Here is a 12,441-nt window from a genome sequence, read left to right on the forward strand (position 1 = left end):
GGTGCGTGTAGGAGGACATGTGTCAGCATTTCCATGCGAGCAAGTGCCTACAGACAGATGCCATTTCCAAACCTGGAATTCAGAAAAAAACCCTTCCACGTCACTTCCCGAGATCCGGGCTGGGGCTGCTGCGATGTGCTGGGCAGCTTCGGAGCAGAGCGACGTGCGTCTCCGGAGCCGAGAGCGCACGGAGCTTCTGCGGGTGTGACAACAACAGTAACTGCAGCGGTACCTTCCAAGGAAAAGCTCTTCCTATGGCGAGGGGAGCACTGTTCTACCTGGGACCATCCCAGAACGCATCAAAGGAGTCAGAAAAATTCACCCTTCCTGGGAGACCTGAGCCTGAGCGGTGCCAGGACCAGTGTGGGGCAGCACAGGGTAACAGCAGGCACTGATGTCCTTGGATCCTGCGGCTCTGGCTCCAAGGAGGTGGTTTTGGGGTTCCCCGCTGCCAATGAGGGACGGGGAGATGGGACATGTTCGTTGCAAAGTCTCCTCTCCGCTGTGAATCTGCATTTCCCTCCCCCTTATGCAGGGATTGCGGGAACGCAGACTGCCCTGCGGATTTACACAGGCTTCTTTTCCAGCCACCACCTCTTGCAGCGTGTCCACCTCCCCCTTCCCTTCCATAAATACAYAAAATAAATACAGACAGGCTGAGGAGGAGCAGCGCGATTGCTAATATTGTTGGGCAGATGTGTCAGAGCCTCACAACTGTCTAACGGGGTGTATGCAATAAGACTAATGAATCTCTGCCACGAACTCGTGTCTGCGGCCTGGCCGCCTCTGCAAACACCCTCCTCCAGCRCCCTGAAGGCAACCAGCAAATAATCAAATTAGGACAACACCAGCGAGTGCTGCAGCTGGCTGTGATTCCCGGTGGGAGGGTTGTATCCTGTGGTGGCCTGGCCAGCTCTCCCTGGGCCAGGGTCCCTTTTCTGGGATGGGCTGGATCCGCTCGCTTCCCTGCAGGCGCAGTTGGAGCGTCAGAGGCCGGGTGGGAAACGCTGCCCGCTCCTTGCAGGCAGCTCCAGCACCACCCGGAGCTGGGAGCTCTCGGAGCAGGTAACCAGATCAGCACCGAGGGAACGCGGAGCAGAAAAATGCACAAAATTAGTCGAGAGGGAGAGAGGAGGCAGAGAGGCCTCCCCAGGGGCGACGCGCGGGCTGCGTGTCTCTGCGCGTGCATTATTTCCTGAAAGAAAAATACGGTGACCACAGAGCTGCCTGGAAATGCTTCAACAGAGCATTTTTCTTTTCCCTTGGAGACTGCCAATTTGTTAAAGCCGGATCATTTTGCGTGGAAAGATTTCAAGGATGTTATAAGAAACCTGAGGCTGGCCATGGGCCTCCGTGTGCTCGGCGGCTTCGCGCTGCTTCCTCGCGGCTCCAGAGCGAGCCCGCACGGACAGATCCCACTTGGGTTGGTGTCCCGGGGCCTGGGAGCAGAGCTCTGCTCCGTGCTGCCCACACGCCCTGGGATGGAGGGTTTCTTCCACCCTGGGGTACTCTGAGGTGCACAGAGGTGCCCCTGCTCAGGGCGGGAGAGCGCGGAGGGCTGCCCTGGCTGGAGGCGTGATAATGGGAGAAAACCTGCACTTTCGTCCTCCATAAGGACTCCAAGATGAAGAATATATATATTATATATATATATATCAATGCACTAATTTATGCTCCCTGAGTGGGAGCTCTGCCAGCAGTGAGGACACAGAGCCCCGGCAGAGGCCTTGTCACCAGCACGAGATGTAAAGTATTATTTACAGGTGTAAATAATTCCCCCGTGTTCAACCCAAATAGCTCTGCAAACAAAATAGAGGTGCAGGAGAGGTGCCAGGGCTTGATGTGCAGGGAAATGCGGAGAGGCTCCAATTCACCTCCTTGCACCCCTCTAAAACAGGCAAGAAAGCAGCTGAGAACCAGCTGAGACCTGGGCACATGCTGGGGTGTCCCTCATCCATCCGCTCGYGCTGCTTGGGGCCTCTGCACATCCCTGGTTGTCTGCAGGAGGAGAAAAGAAATGTTACGGTGGGGAAAAAAGAAAGATAGAGGGAGACTGCAAAAAGCTGTGAGCTGCCAGTGTGCTTTGAGTTGCTTTATTCTGAATCAATATTGAACTGGAGAGGAATTATAAATCTAACAGATACAGCTGAAGCAATGCCAGAGCATCTGTTTCCAGATATYCCTTCAAAAAAAATAGCTAGAGCATCTGTTTTTATAAGAATCCACAGTAAAAGAATTATTAAAACAAAGAGGGAAAAGAAATAACAATAAACAGGAGATATATAGCAGATGAGGTGTAGTAGAGACACGCGGCTGAGAAGTAAATGGAAGAGAGGAGGAAGGAGCTGGCAAGCAGCAGTTTATAACTTGCATCAGGTGCTACAAAATGTGGAAGGTATTTGTTTTACATGACAGTGATCCCAAGCTCCAGGCTTTTGCTGGGTGATTTATGATGTCTGGCAGCTGTTGCAGAGGGTGAACGTAACACAACAGAGAGATAAAAGTGGAAATCACCCTCAGCACTTGCAGGTTGTTCCCTAATGGGAGGAATTTATTGGTAGGGAGCAGATGGGGGTGGTGACATGTGGTCCTTGGTAGGTTCCTGGCTTTGCTGCTTCCCCCATCTAGGATCAAAATTCATGTTTTTTGAAATTCAGGGCTCTTTGAAGACATTCAGGTTGCCCTTAAGGCTGCAGGCACATGGCTGAGAGCATTAGTGTGGCTTAAAGTCTTACCGCCCCTCAGCTGGGATGAGGTAAGTGACACAGGCGTGCTCGCAGCCTGGCCAAGGATGAAATAATGCACGTCAGATTAAAGCACCATGAGATCATGAAGCCGCTTATGGGGCCTTTCCCGGCCAGCCCAGGTCACGGGGAAGGCGCTAACCCGCTCGGCCCGGCCAGCTCCRTCCTCGCTGGCCACGGGGCTCGTGCATTGCATCCACCGCCTGCAAGCGTCCAGCCTTGGCGCTTCCAAACCAGCCTCATTCCTCAAAACAACCTCATTGGAGCACCTGGGGAAATGCCCATTAGTCATTTTTCACTTTATTCAGTGACAGCTAAGGTGTGATTCCTGTGGACGAAAGCAGACCTCACCACCACGCTCAAAAATTGCCACTTGTCTTGCAGGGGTAGGTGGAGGAGGGTTCCTGAGCAGGGCTAGTGCTGAGAGGGTGGCTTGGCTTTATTCCTGCTTTAAAAGCATCGCCTTTCTAAACAGAGTATCTCTGCAAGGAAAGCCACAGCTGCTCTAGTAAATACAGTCTTGCATGGAGCAGTCCCCTGGAGATCTACATTTTAGGAATGGGTTTTGGGTTGGAGCTCATCATCTCTGGCAGCATCACTAGATGAGATTCATAGCATGGCAGTCCAATTGCCTGCAGCTTGGTTTTTCCATCACTTTTTCTTGCTACCAGTTCTTTAATTCCAGCACATCGAGGCACTAGTGCTCAGAGCAGGGCTGGGGCTCGCACTCCACAAGAATTTCAATCTCAGCATCTAGCTCAGGTGGATAGTTAGGCTGCTGAAGAGCTTGCATTAGGAAAGGGCTGGAGGATAACTTGATGCAGACAGGACTTGTAGAAATTTGAAGGTCCAAATCTTTATGTAATGTATTTCTGCAGAAACTGTACCAAGATATACAGAATTAAATACAAAAACAGTGTCCCTCCCATATTTTGATTTTTCTTTACACATCACGCTTTCATGGTTTCCAAGTCCCTGAAGGACAGCTCAGAAACCTTCCTGGTGAGGTCACAACGAAGCCAGAAGAGCAAAACCACTGTCCCTGCCACCAAGCTTGACGTTTCCTACTGGGAATGAACYCTGCCTTCCCAAACAGCATCCACTGGTAGACGTGGGAGTGACRTGTACCCGGCACCCACTGCCAGCAACATGAAGCTGCCCGTGCAAACGGCTGAGGATTTTGCCTTGTGCTGCCCTGGGTTTATTGATTCACTTTGCAACAACGCACCGTAAATAGATTCATTCTTACAGCTATGACTGAGGTGCTGAGAGCTTGGGAAGCCAAGAGGAGGCTAGGAGAAAGGTGAATAGAAGTCAGCCCCAAAACGAAACACCTGTGGAATGAATATTTCCCCTTGGCAGCAAGAAAGCAGCGTGCAGGTTTCTCTCCCTGTGCACTGCACTGAATGCAGCCGTGCAGGGTCTTGGGAGCATCATCTGTGTGAGAGGAGGAGAAGCCTCAGCCGCCCCTGTGCCCTGGGGCCTCTGCCCCTCTCTGCAGAAACCAGACACCCTTCACTTAAAATGTGTCTGAAAACCCATCTTTAATCAATTTTTTCTTTTTTTTCTCAGCCCTTTCAATTAATCGAGCAAAATCACAACGCTTTTCTTTGCCCACTTTTCCCTGTCTCGTGTCTTTAACTGTTAAATCATCCAGGCAGGGATCAAGTCATCTTAAGCGTCCAAGGAGCACCAAGCGCAAAGGCCCTCGAATCCCGAGATACCATCCAGGGAGAAATCATCCACAAAAACATGCTCTCAGCTTTCAGAAACTTGCTGAGCAGGAAAGAAGCAATCTCCACCCAGCCCACAGCTTGAAGCAGATTATTCATACAGTCCTGCTGAAGAGTTAATATRCTTGGCCGGGACAGACTAGAAATGATGCCTACTTAATGCAACGGAAAATAAATAGTATCTGCTTTCGAAGGATGCATTGACCTAGCTGTCGTGTCTGGTGCTGGGAGACAAGTGCCTACAAGCTGCAGTTAAATGTAGCGTGGAAATGTATTGGGTTGTATTTAGGTCCATATACAATACTTAACTGGCTATTGCGCTGATTAAATGTTTAATTGGCTGTCTGTGAGACGAAGCGCACCATTAGTCTATAGGGAATTAAATTGTTCCTTGTTTCTGCTCTTAAATAAAATGTGTAATTCTTTGTCACTTAAGCATAATGTTAAGTGCCCATTAAGGTGGCGTTTCCAAGGGAAATAAATACAGAACTTAGCTGCTGGAGTGGAGTCAGGTGAAGCCACGTGTGCGGAGGCGGGAGCAGGGCCCCCGCCGGCATCCGCGCATCAGCTCCGGCGCCTGCTCCCAGTGGGATCCCGCATGGATGCAGGAGGGCCAAGCTGAGTCCGGGATCCCGGGATCTCCTTGGGATCTTCTGCTCTGCTCGGCGGCAATTCTGGCTGCTGGGGCAGCTGGAGGGGAGGGAAATCTACTGTGCTGGACAAATTACCGGGCGAGAGGAGATGGGAGGAGGACATTGTATAGACAGAAATACAGACAGCCCAACAGGATCCTCTTAAAATACAATTTGCGGCTGCAGCTGGGTGCAAGGCATGTGCTCTGATTGTGGAAGTTTCTTTTCCTGGTTCTGTTTGAGCTGGGAATCTAAATTCAATGGGGGGAAGAGGAGGAGAAAGGAAGGGAGGAAGGCTGATGAAAGCAATTCTTCATTCCCTTCCTTGAGGTACCCTGAGGGACAACAAGGCAAAGAGAGAGCAGCAGAGCACTCGCACCTTGCAGGCTGCACTGGGTACCTGCAAGAGAAAAACCGGGAAAGTTCTGTGAATTTTATTCCTTATATTATAATTTAACAGGAACCTTGGACCTCATGATGCAAAGGGCGGTGSTGTTTTATGAGTAAAGCTCTGCTCTTAGGCAGCAGCATCACCCTGTTCACATACCTGGAGCACTGCGGGTCACAGCCAGACACGCAGGCATCGTCCCCCCGCCAAGGGCTGCTGAGGCCGTTTGATTCATCCCAGCTGAGACACCTGTTGAATAACTGGATTGAACTGAAATGAACTGGATTGAATATCTGTTGAATTGCTCCTTCGCTGGGACACACACCAAGGGGAGCCCCACGGCGCCGTGCGGGACAGGCACGGCCAGAACAGGCTCCCCCYGGAGCTTCTCCTCGGGCTATCCCGTGTGGCCCTTCCCGAGGGGAAGCACCCGGGCAGCACCCCCAGCTGCAGGCACCGGCGTTATCCAGGTTGGGCCAGCACTGCATCGCCTCAGATCCTTGGGAACAGCCCCAACGCTTCCCTGTCCAGGGAGGCTCCAGCGGGAGCCGTGCGGGACACATGCGGTCCCGGCTGCCTCCTCTCCCGGCTCCGGGCTCTCCAGGGCGGCGGAGGCGGCGRCAGCTCTGCCTTACTCAGGTTGCCAGGCTTGATTTCTTTCTCTTCCTTGTTTTTTTTTCCCTAGCTTTCACACCTCCCCTCACTCTCTATTTTTGATAAACTGAGTCAAGCCGGGATCAGGCGCTCGGGGGGYRGCCGCAGCGCTGCCGGGGGAGCAGACCCGTTACAGACACCGASCGGAGCTCTGCCACGGGCAGCGCCCACGGGAGCGGATCCCAGCCCGGCCCTGAGCCGGGGCAGGGACAAGGGACAAGGGACAAGGCGSGATCCATCCAGCCCCTCTCGGTTGTCCCCACGTGTCCCCATCCCATGTCGCTGGGCTTGGCCGGTCCTGGGGGTGCAGGCGGTGAGGGGGGTGCTGGGATGCAGGATTTTATCTTTTCTTTGGAAAATTAATCGCACTTTAATTACAGTGAAACCTAGAGACATGGCAAAGGATTAAGTGGATTATCTTCAAAGTAATTCGTTATCAAATATTTATCCATCTGGGAAGGCAGATAGAGCCGGAGGGATCCTGCGCTCCCAGCACCGCGGACCAAGGACATTCCACGTCCTTCGCGCCTCCCCCTGTCCCGGTCCCGTGGCTCAAACCATGGAGTGACGGGTCCGATCAGCCCCATTGGCCTGGGCTGGCCAGGGGGCAGAAAACCCTGGGGTTTTACCCCAATCCCGCCATGGCCTCGGGAAGCCGCAGGCAGCAGGATCGCGACAGCATCCCGCATCCCTCCGCGCTGCCGCTTCCAAGCAGGGACCCGGCTGCCTCTGCAGTCCCTGACGGCCGCGCTGGCCGGGGGAGGCAGCTCTGCCGAGGGCAGCGAGCGCCGGGAGATGCCGCGAAATCCGATCCAGCCTGAGCTCTTTATCCACGCGGCAGACTGTGGGTTTAGTGCTTGGATGCTTCATTAACTAATAATAATGAGTCATTGTGTTTGCCTCGTGGGCATTGTAAATGATACAGTGTCAGGAGAGGCGGCGAGGAGGAGGAATCGCAATGAGGCTGAGAGGGGCCGTGCTCGGAGCGCGGGTCGGACGCGGCAGCACTGCCTTCGTGCCCTGGCCGTGGCCAAGAGCAGGGGACACCGGTGTCCCCAGGGCCCCCCACGGCATCGGGGCGGCCGGGACCCCGTGGTCCCTGCGGGAGATGTGAGCAGCGCACGGGGATAACGCTGGGCACCTGCTCCCGCATTTCCTTTTCCTGAAAGCCCCTCCGGAAGCTGGAAGGCACAAACTGGTCCCTCCTGGCAGCCGGGCAGGAGCATCGGGCTCTATGGACCGAGCGCGGTGCACCCGACCTGGCGCAGCCTCCATGCGGGCTGGCAGTAATTAGATTTCCATTCTTTAATTCTTTGTTAATTAATTCTCACGTCAGCTCTGGCTGTGCTTTGCCTGGCATTCGCAGGGGGCCGAGCAGCTGCTCTGTGCGAGGCCGTTGCCGGCCCTGGCCCCTCTGCCGGGCATCTAAGCACCAGTTTGGTGCGACTGGATGCTGTTTAGGGCAACCTCATCACTAATGAACCCCAGTGCCCCTCAGCAGCCCCGCCTGAGACAAACAGTGATGTGACTGCMTCCCAAGCATCATCATCATCAACTTGCCATCTCCGCCAAGTGCTTGTCTATAATAACGCTAGCACAGATTAAAAACTCCTTTCTTGTTGCTCTGTCAGCCCTCGCAGGGTTTGAAGCGCCGTGGGGATCCGCAGCATCTCGTGCCTCTGGTGCAGGACCCCTCCTTCCCCACACGCACCTTCCCCCTTGCGGTGGCTGCTTTCGGATCAGCGCTGAACCCCGAGGGTTTTGCCCGTTCCCTTTCTCCACAGCAGCTCGGCTTTCGTCCCCGCTGAAAACACCCACCTGGGCAGAGAAACGAGRCCCTAAAATGAACCAAAACCGCATCGGGAAAATTTGCCTTCGCCCACTTCCCTGGCGGGAGGTGACACGGAGCCCGTCACCCCCTCGCCTTGCATCTCCAAGGCTTTTCATGCAAATTCAGGCAAACAATTTCTCGGCTCCCTTTTAGCRCTCCGGGAGGGCCGATTTCATTTCAGGAGCAGTGGGGAACAATAATCATCCTGAAGTGTCTTCCATCCTGAGCGGCGCCGATAAGAGCCGCGCAGTGGACTAACAGCACTAATTTGACATTTTCGGCTGATAGCTCTGCAGATGACAAAAATCAGGCGGCATAAAAGGACGGTAAACTCCGCGGCGGCACCGCTGCCTGCCCGGAGCCCCAGCGCAGGATAGAAAGGAGCCCTCTGCTCCATGTGGCCAGCGGGCATTTTTGGCATGGATGAGGGTGGGTTTGGCCAGGCTGGGAKGCTGCCCCTCTTTGTGGGGAAAAGACACACGTGTCTCCCCTTTCTGTGTTTTGAGAGATGTTTGCGATGGTTAGAGATGTTGCAAGGAGGGTTTTCCCTGCAACAGCCCCAGCCCAGCGCTGCCGTTGGCTCTGCTGGATCCCGCCTGCAGCTGAACCTGCCGGGGAAGCTGGAAGCAAGAAACAGCCCCCAAAGCACATGAGATACTTCGGGGTCACTTTAAGGCTCAGTAAAGGATGCATGTCCCTCCAGACTCCTTTTTTTTTTGCCAGTTTTCCTCCCTTTGCTAGCAGACATGATGGAGTGGCCAAGGCAGGTGGGAATCCACCTGGCGCTTTCTTCAGGATTTTAATTTTCATTGGGTATAAAACCCAGAGAAAGAAAAAATCCACCCAATTTGAGGCTCAGGGGGACCAGACTAGTGCCCCGCTCCTCCTGTCACTCCTCCCCGAGGAAACTCGCAATTTTTCATCAAACTTGAAATTACCTCAAAGGAAAACTTTTAATTTTTAGGATCATGGTATCTCCAGTCGGCAAATGGTTCTCGCAGGAAATTCCTTGGCTTTAACTTCCCTGTGTTTTCCTGGTCTGGGCCTCCTTCCTGGCGCCTGTCACTGATGCAGCCCATGGGCTCCTGAGCGCTGGTTCTGCCCCGGGCTGCACGAGAGCTGGAGACCCAGGACAGCCCGAGGCCSCAGCAAGGAGGAAATCAGACCCATTTGCTTGCAGGAAAGCAGCCCAAGCTCTGCCACCTCATGCCCCCAAATGAGAGAGCAGTTCTGGCGAGTGGGGCTTGGCTGTTGCAGGATTAACACCTTGCATATACATTATTTTTCACCAGGGAACCTCAAACCACACTGAAAAGAAGCCAGATGACTGCTTTTATTTTACGTAATTTTGTGTGTCCTTTCTGCTTTGGGAAAACCAAAGACCTGTTAGATATACCTCTTTTTTTTTTGTCTTATCCGGAGTTCTGCACCCCTTGGGGGCCACCAAAGACCAGCCAGGGTAGGGAGAGACRAGATGATCTCGCTAAGAAAAGCAGCAGTGGAAAACCCAGAGCTGCCCACACATCCCAGTGCCTCCTTACGCTACTGAGCAAGAAACAAAACAAGAGAAAAAAATCACAAAAAAAAAAGCACCTGCCAGAAAACCTGCTCATTATAAAACTCGGGATGCAAATGTAACGCTAAAGCTGCAGGAAAATCCAGAAGTGCCGGCTCTGGCCAAGCAGAAAGGGACGGTCAGAGCCGCGCCGGGGTGGCAGAAGGCAGCCAGCGAGGTTTCCCTGCAGGATCCGACCTGCCAAACCCGCTCCTAATTAAAATTCCTTGGAGCGAGGGATGAGCACGTGCATTAGGAAAGGCCCCTTCCCTGCTAATATTTTAATTGCCGCTTGCCGCTCCGGCTCGGGAGCGGGAAGAGAGAGCCGAGGAGCTGCCGTGAGTCACGGGGAGAAGCAGATGGAGCGAGGCGGGCCGGGCGCATCCGCTCCTCGTCGAGAAGCAGCCGGTTCCAACCACAGGGCTCGCACGAGTATCTCCTTCTCCGTAAATAAATCAGTAAAGGCAGCGCTGCCGCCGGGCTGCTCTGTGTGTGCGGAGCAGCCCTGTGTTGTGGAGCAGCCCTGAGCTTCCCCTCCTAGGGCTGGATATCCCGGGAAAGGGGATGGAGCAGCACCTCAATGCAGCCTCGCAGCCCCCATGGGGCTGCCTGGTGCTCCCCCAACTGTGGGAGATGCTGTCCATGAGCCTGGGCTAATTCCTTCATGTTATAGATGCTCTGGAGCCACACAGACAGAAAAGAGGCTTGCAGCTGCCTCTAAGTCACTTAGAAATATGGACCTTAGGGCAAGACAAAATACTTCATGGGGGCAAAGCCAGCACCGCTGCGCGTTTCTGCAGAGGCTACACGTGAGGATCCTGCAGGAGCAGAGGGGGCTCTGCCCGGGAGCCGGGATCCTGCACCCCGGCCCAGCCTGCAGCTGCAAAGCGGGGCTGGAGAAGGAAGCGAGGTGCAATGGAGACTCTCCAAAGAGGAAAAAATCACAGGAGCAACTTCCCTGCAAGGCCACGAGCGATTCCCGCCGCGAGGCTGCGGAGCGGCTGCGCTCTGCATCCTCTGCCTTTGCTCAGCTTGCAAATTTAATTGGACACTCAAGAGAACATAGATAGGAAACCCCCAACTTGCTTTTCCCTTCCTCCATATGTGCTCGCAGGCTCCCTGTGATGTTTTTTCCCCRTGCGTTTGCTCTTTTCTTCCCAACAGCTTCTCTCTTAGCGAGGCAGGAGGGCGGGAGCGGCTGCGGCGCCGGCTGCCAGGTAACGCTCCGCAGCCTCAGACAAGTTCAAGTGTCTGGGAGAGAAAGCGTGTGCTGGGTTGCAATGCAGACCCTGGGCGGCTCTGCTTCTCTTGGAAAAGGTGAGAAAACGGCACGTGCAAGTCCCCAGCACACGCACTGCCTGTGACAAGGGGCTGCATCCTCGCAGGGCGCTTCCGTGGCTCCATGCACCCCGTCCCCAGGCTCTGGTGGGGAAACATGCAGGGTTATGACTGCTGCTGATTCTCCTTCCCCTCCTGCTGCTTGTGGATAATGGGATTTGCTTGGTGTGTGTCTGAATGGTGCTTCTCAGTGCACCAAGCACTTGCTGGAGCCGCCTGTGCTGGGAGCCCCACTGCAATCCCCAGGTGCCACCGTGGGGCACAGACTGGGCGAACGGAGGGACCTTGCTCTGCCCTGGAGCTGCTTCCAGCTTCCTCAGGGGCTGGATCGCATRGGAGGAGAAGCCTGGGCACAAGCATCCATCGCAGAGCTGGACCAAGGAAGACAGAGTGTGTCACTCTAGGAAAAACTGTTGGAAAAGCCTCATGACGTTTGTATTGAACACAAACCGTGGGGTCAGGTGTGCAAGGAGCAACAGCCTAAGCCACGTTTCATGCCCTGCTTTCCAGGCTGGGGGAGAACCTGTCCCGTGCGCTTCTTCCAGCACAGGGATAACGGTGTCCCAGATCAGCATGGTGCAGGGCTGGGCTGTGTCCTGGCGCAGTATTTCATGCCCGTGGTGTCGGTTGATAAATGTTTGATTTTTTGATTTTTTAATAAACTTTCAGTTTTTGCTTCTGGGAACAGCAGCACAGTAAGGAATTACATTCACAAGAATAACTGTAATAGCCATAAAACTGCAAATAGAAGAAAACTGTAAATCAGTCACCCCCTCGTAATGTGCTTACCTTATCTGAGTCAGGCTCCCTGGGCAGATTATCAAATGTCTTTGGCTTTTCCATCCCAGACTTTGATCAAGCCGGGCGCCCCATGTGGGAAAGCAGCGCGCTTGGGCCGTATGTTCCCGGGATTCAGCTGCTTATTCCGCCTGCCCTTGTCCCACTGGCCCCAAAACCAGCTGATGTCTGGCCCCCAAAAAGTACCTCCCTGGTGTCACTTCACCCCTATTACGTGAAAACACCGAGGGCCTCCGTGCTGCACCGTGACGTACACAGTGTCCTTGGGGCCACAGCAGCACTGGAGTGAGCCCGGGCTCCCAGGTTGGGAGCAGGGCTGGGACGGCGACGCTTTATCCCAGCCCTGAGCACAGACGGAGAAGGTGCTGTCGGATACAGACCTGCTGCACAAAGTGCTGCCCAGTGTCTGTCCTGCAGTATTTGATATTTTTTTCCTGGGCCTGCAAGAGGAGGGAACTTTTAAGATTTTTCTTGGCCTAACAGTGCAAAGAAATAATGTGGTAAACTTTGGCAAAAAAATGCCCCCTTCTTTTCTTGCATTTATCAGAGGATTGTAGCTAAGAAAGGCCTTTGCATTTCTCTCCTCTTGCCAGAGGAGCCCGGGATGTTATTTGGCGTTTGGAAGCACAGGCTGCAGTTTTCCATTGCAGYGAGGCAGGGAAAAGGGGGAAACCCGCAGAACGGGTGATTTATGAGACGCTTCTCTTAGCAATTTCCATCTGTGATCTGGAATTACCAAGTAATGTAGGAATGCAGAGCGGTTGCTCC

The sequence above is a fragment of the Nothoprocta perdicaria genome, unplaced genomic scaffold (genome assembly GCF_003342845.1).
Source record: "Nothoprocta perdicaria isolate Ctin4 unplaced genomic scaffold, notPer1 scaffold_5, whole genome shotgun sequence".
NCBI lineage: Eukaryota > Metazoa > Chordata > Aves > Tinamiformes > Tinamidae > Nothoprocta > Nothoprocta perdicaria.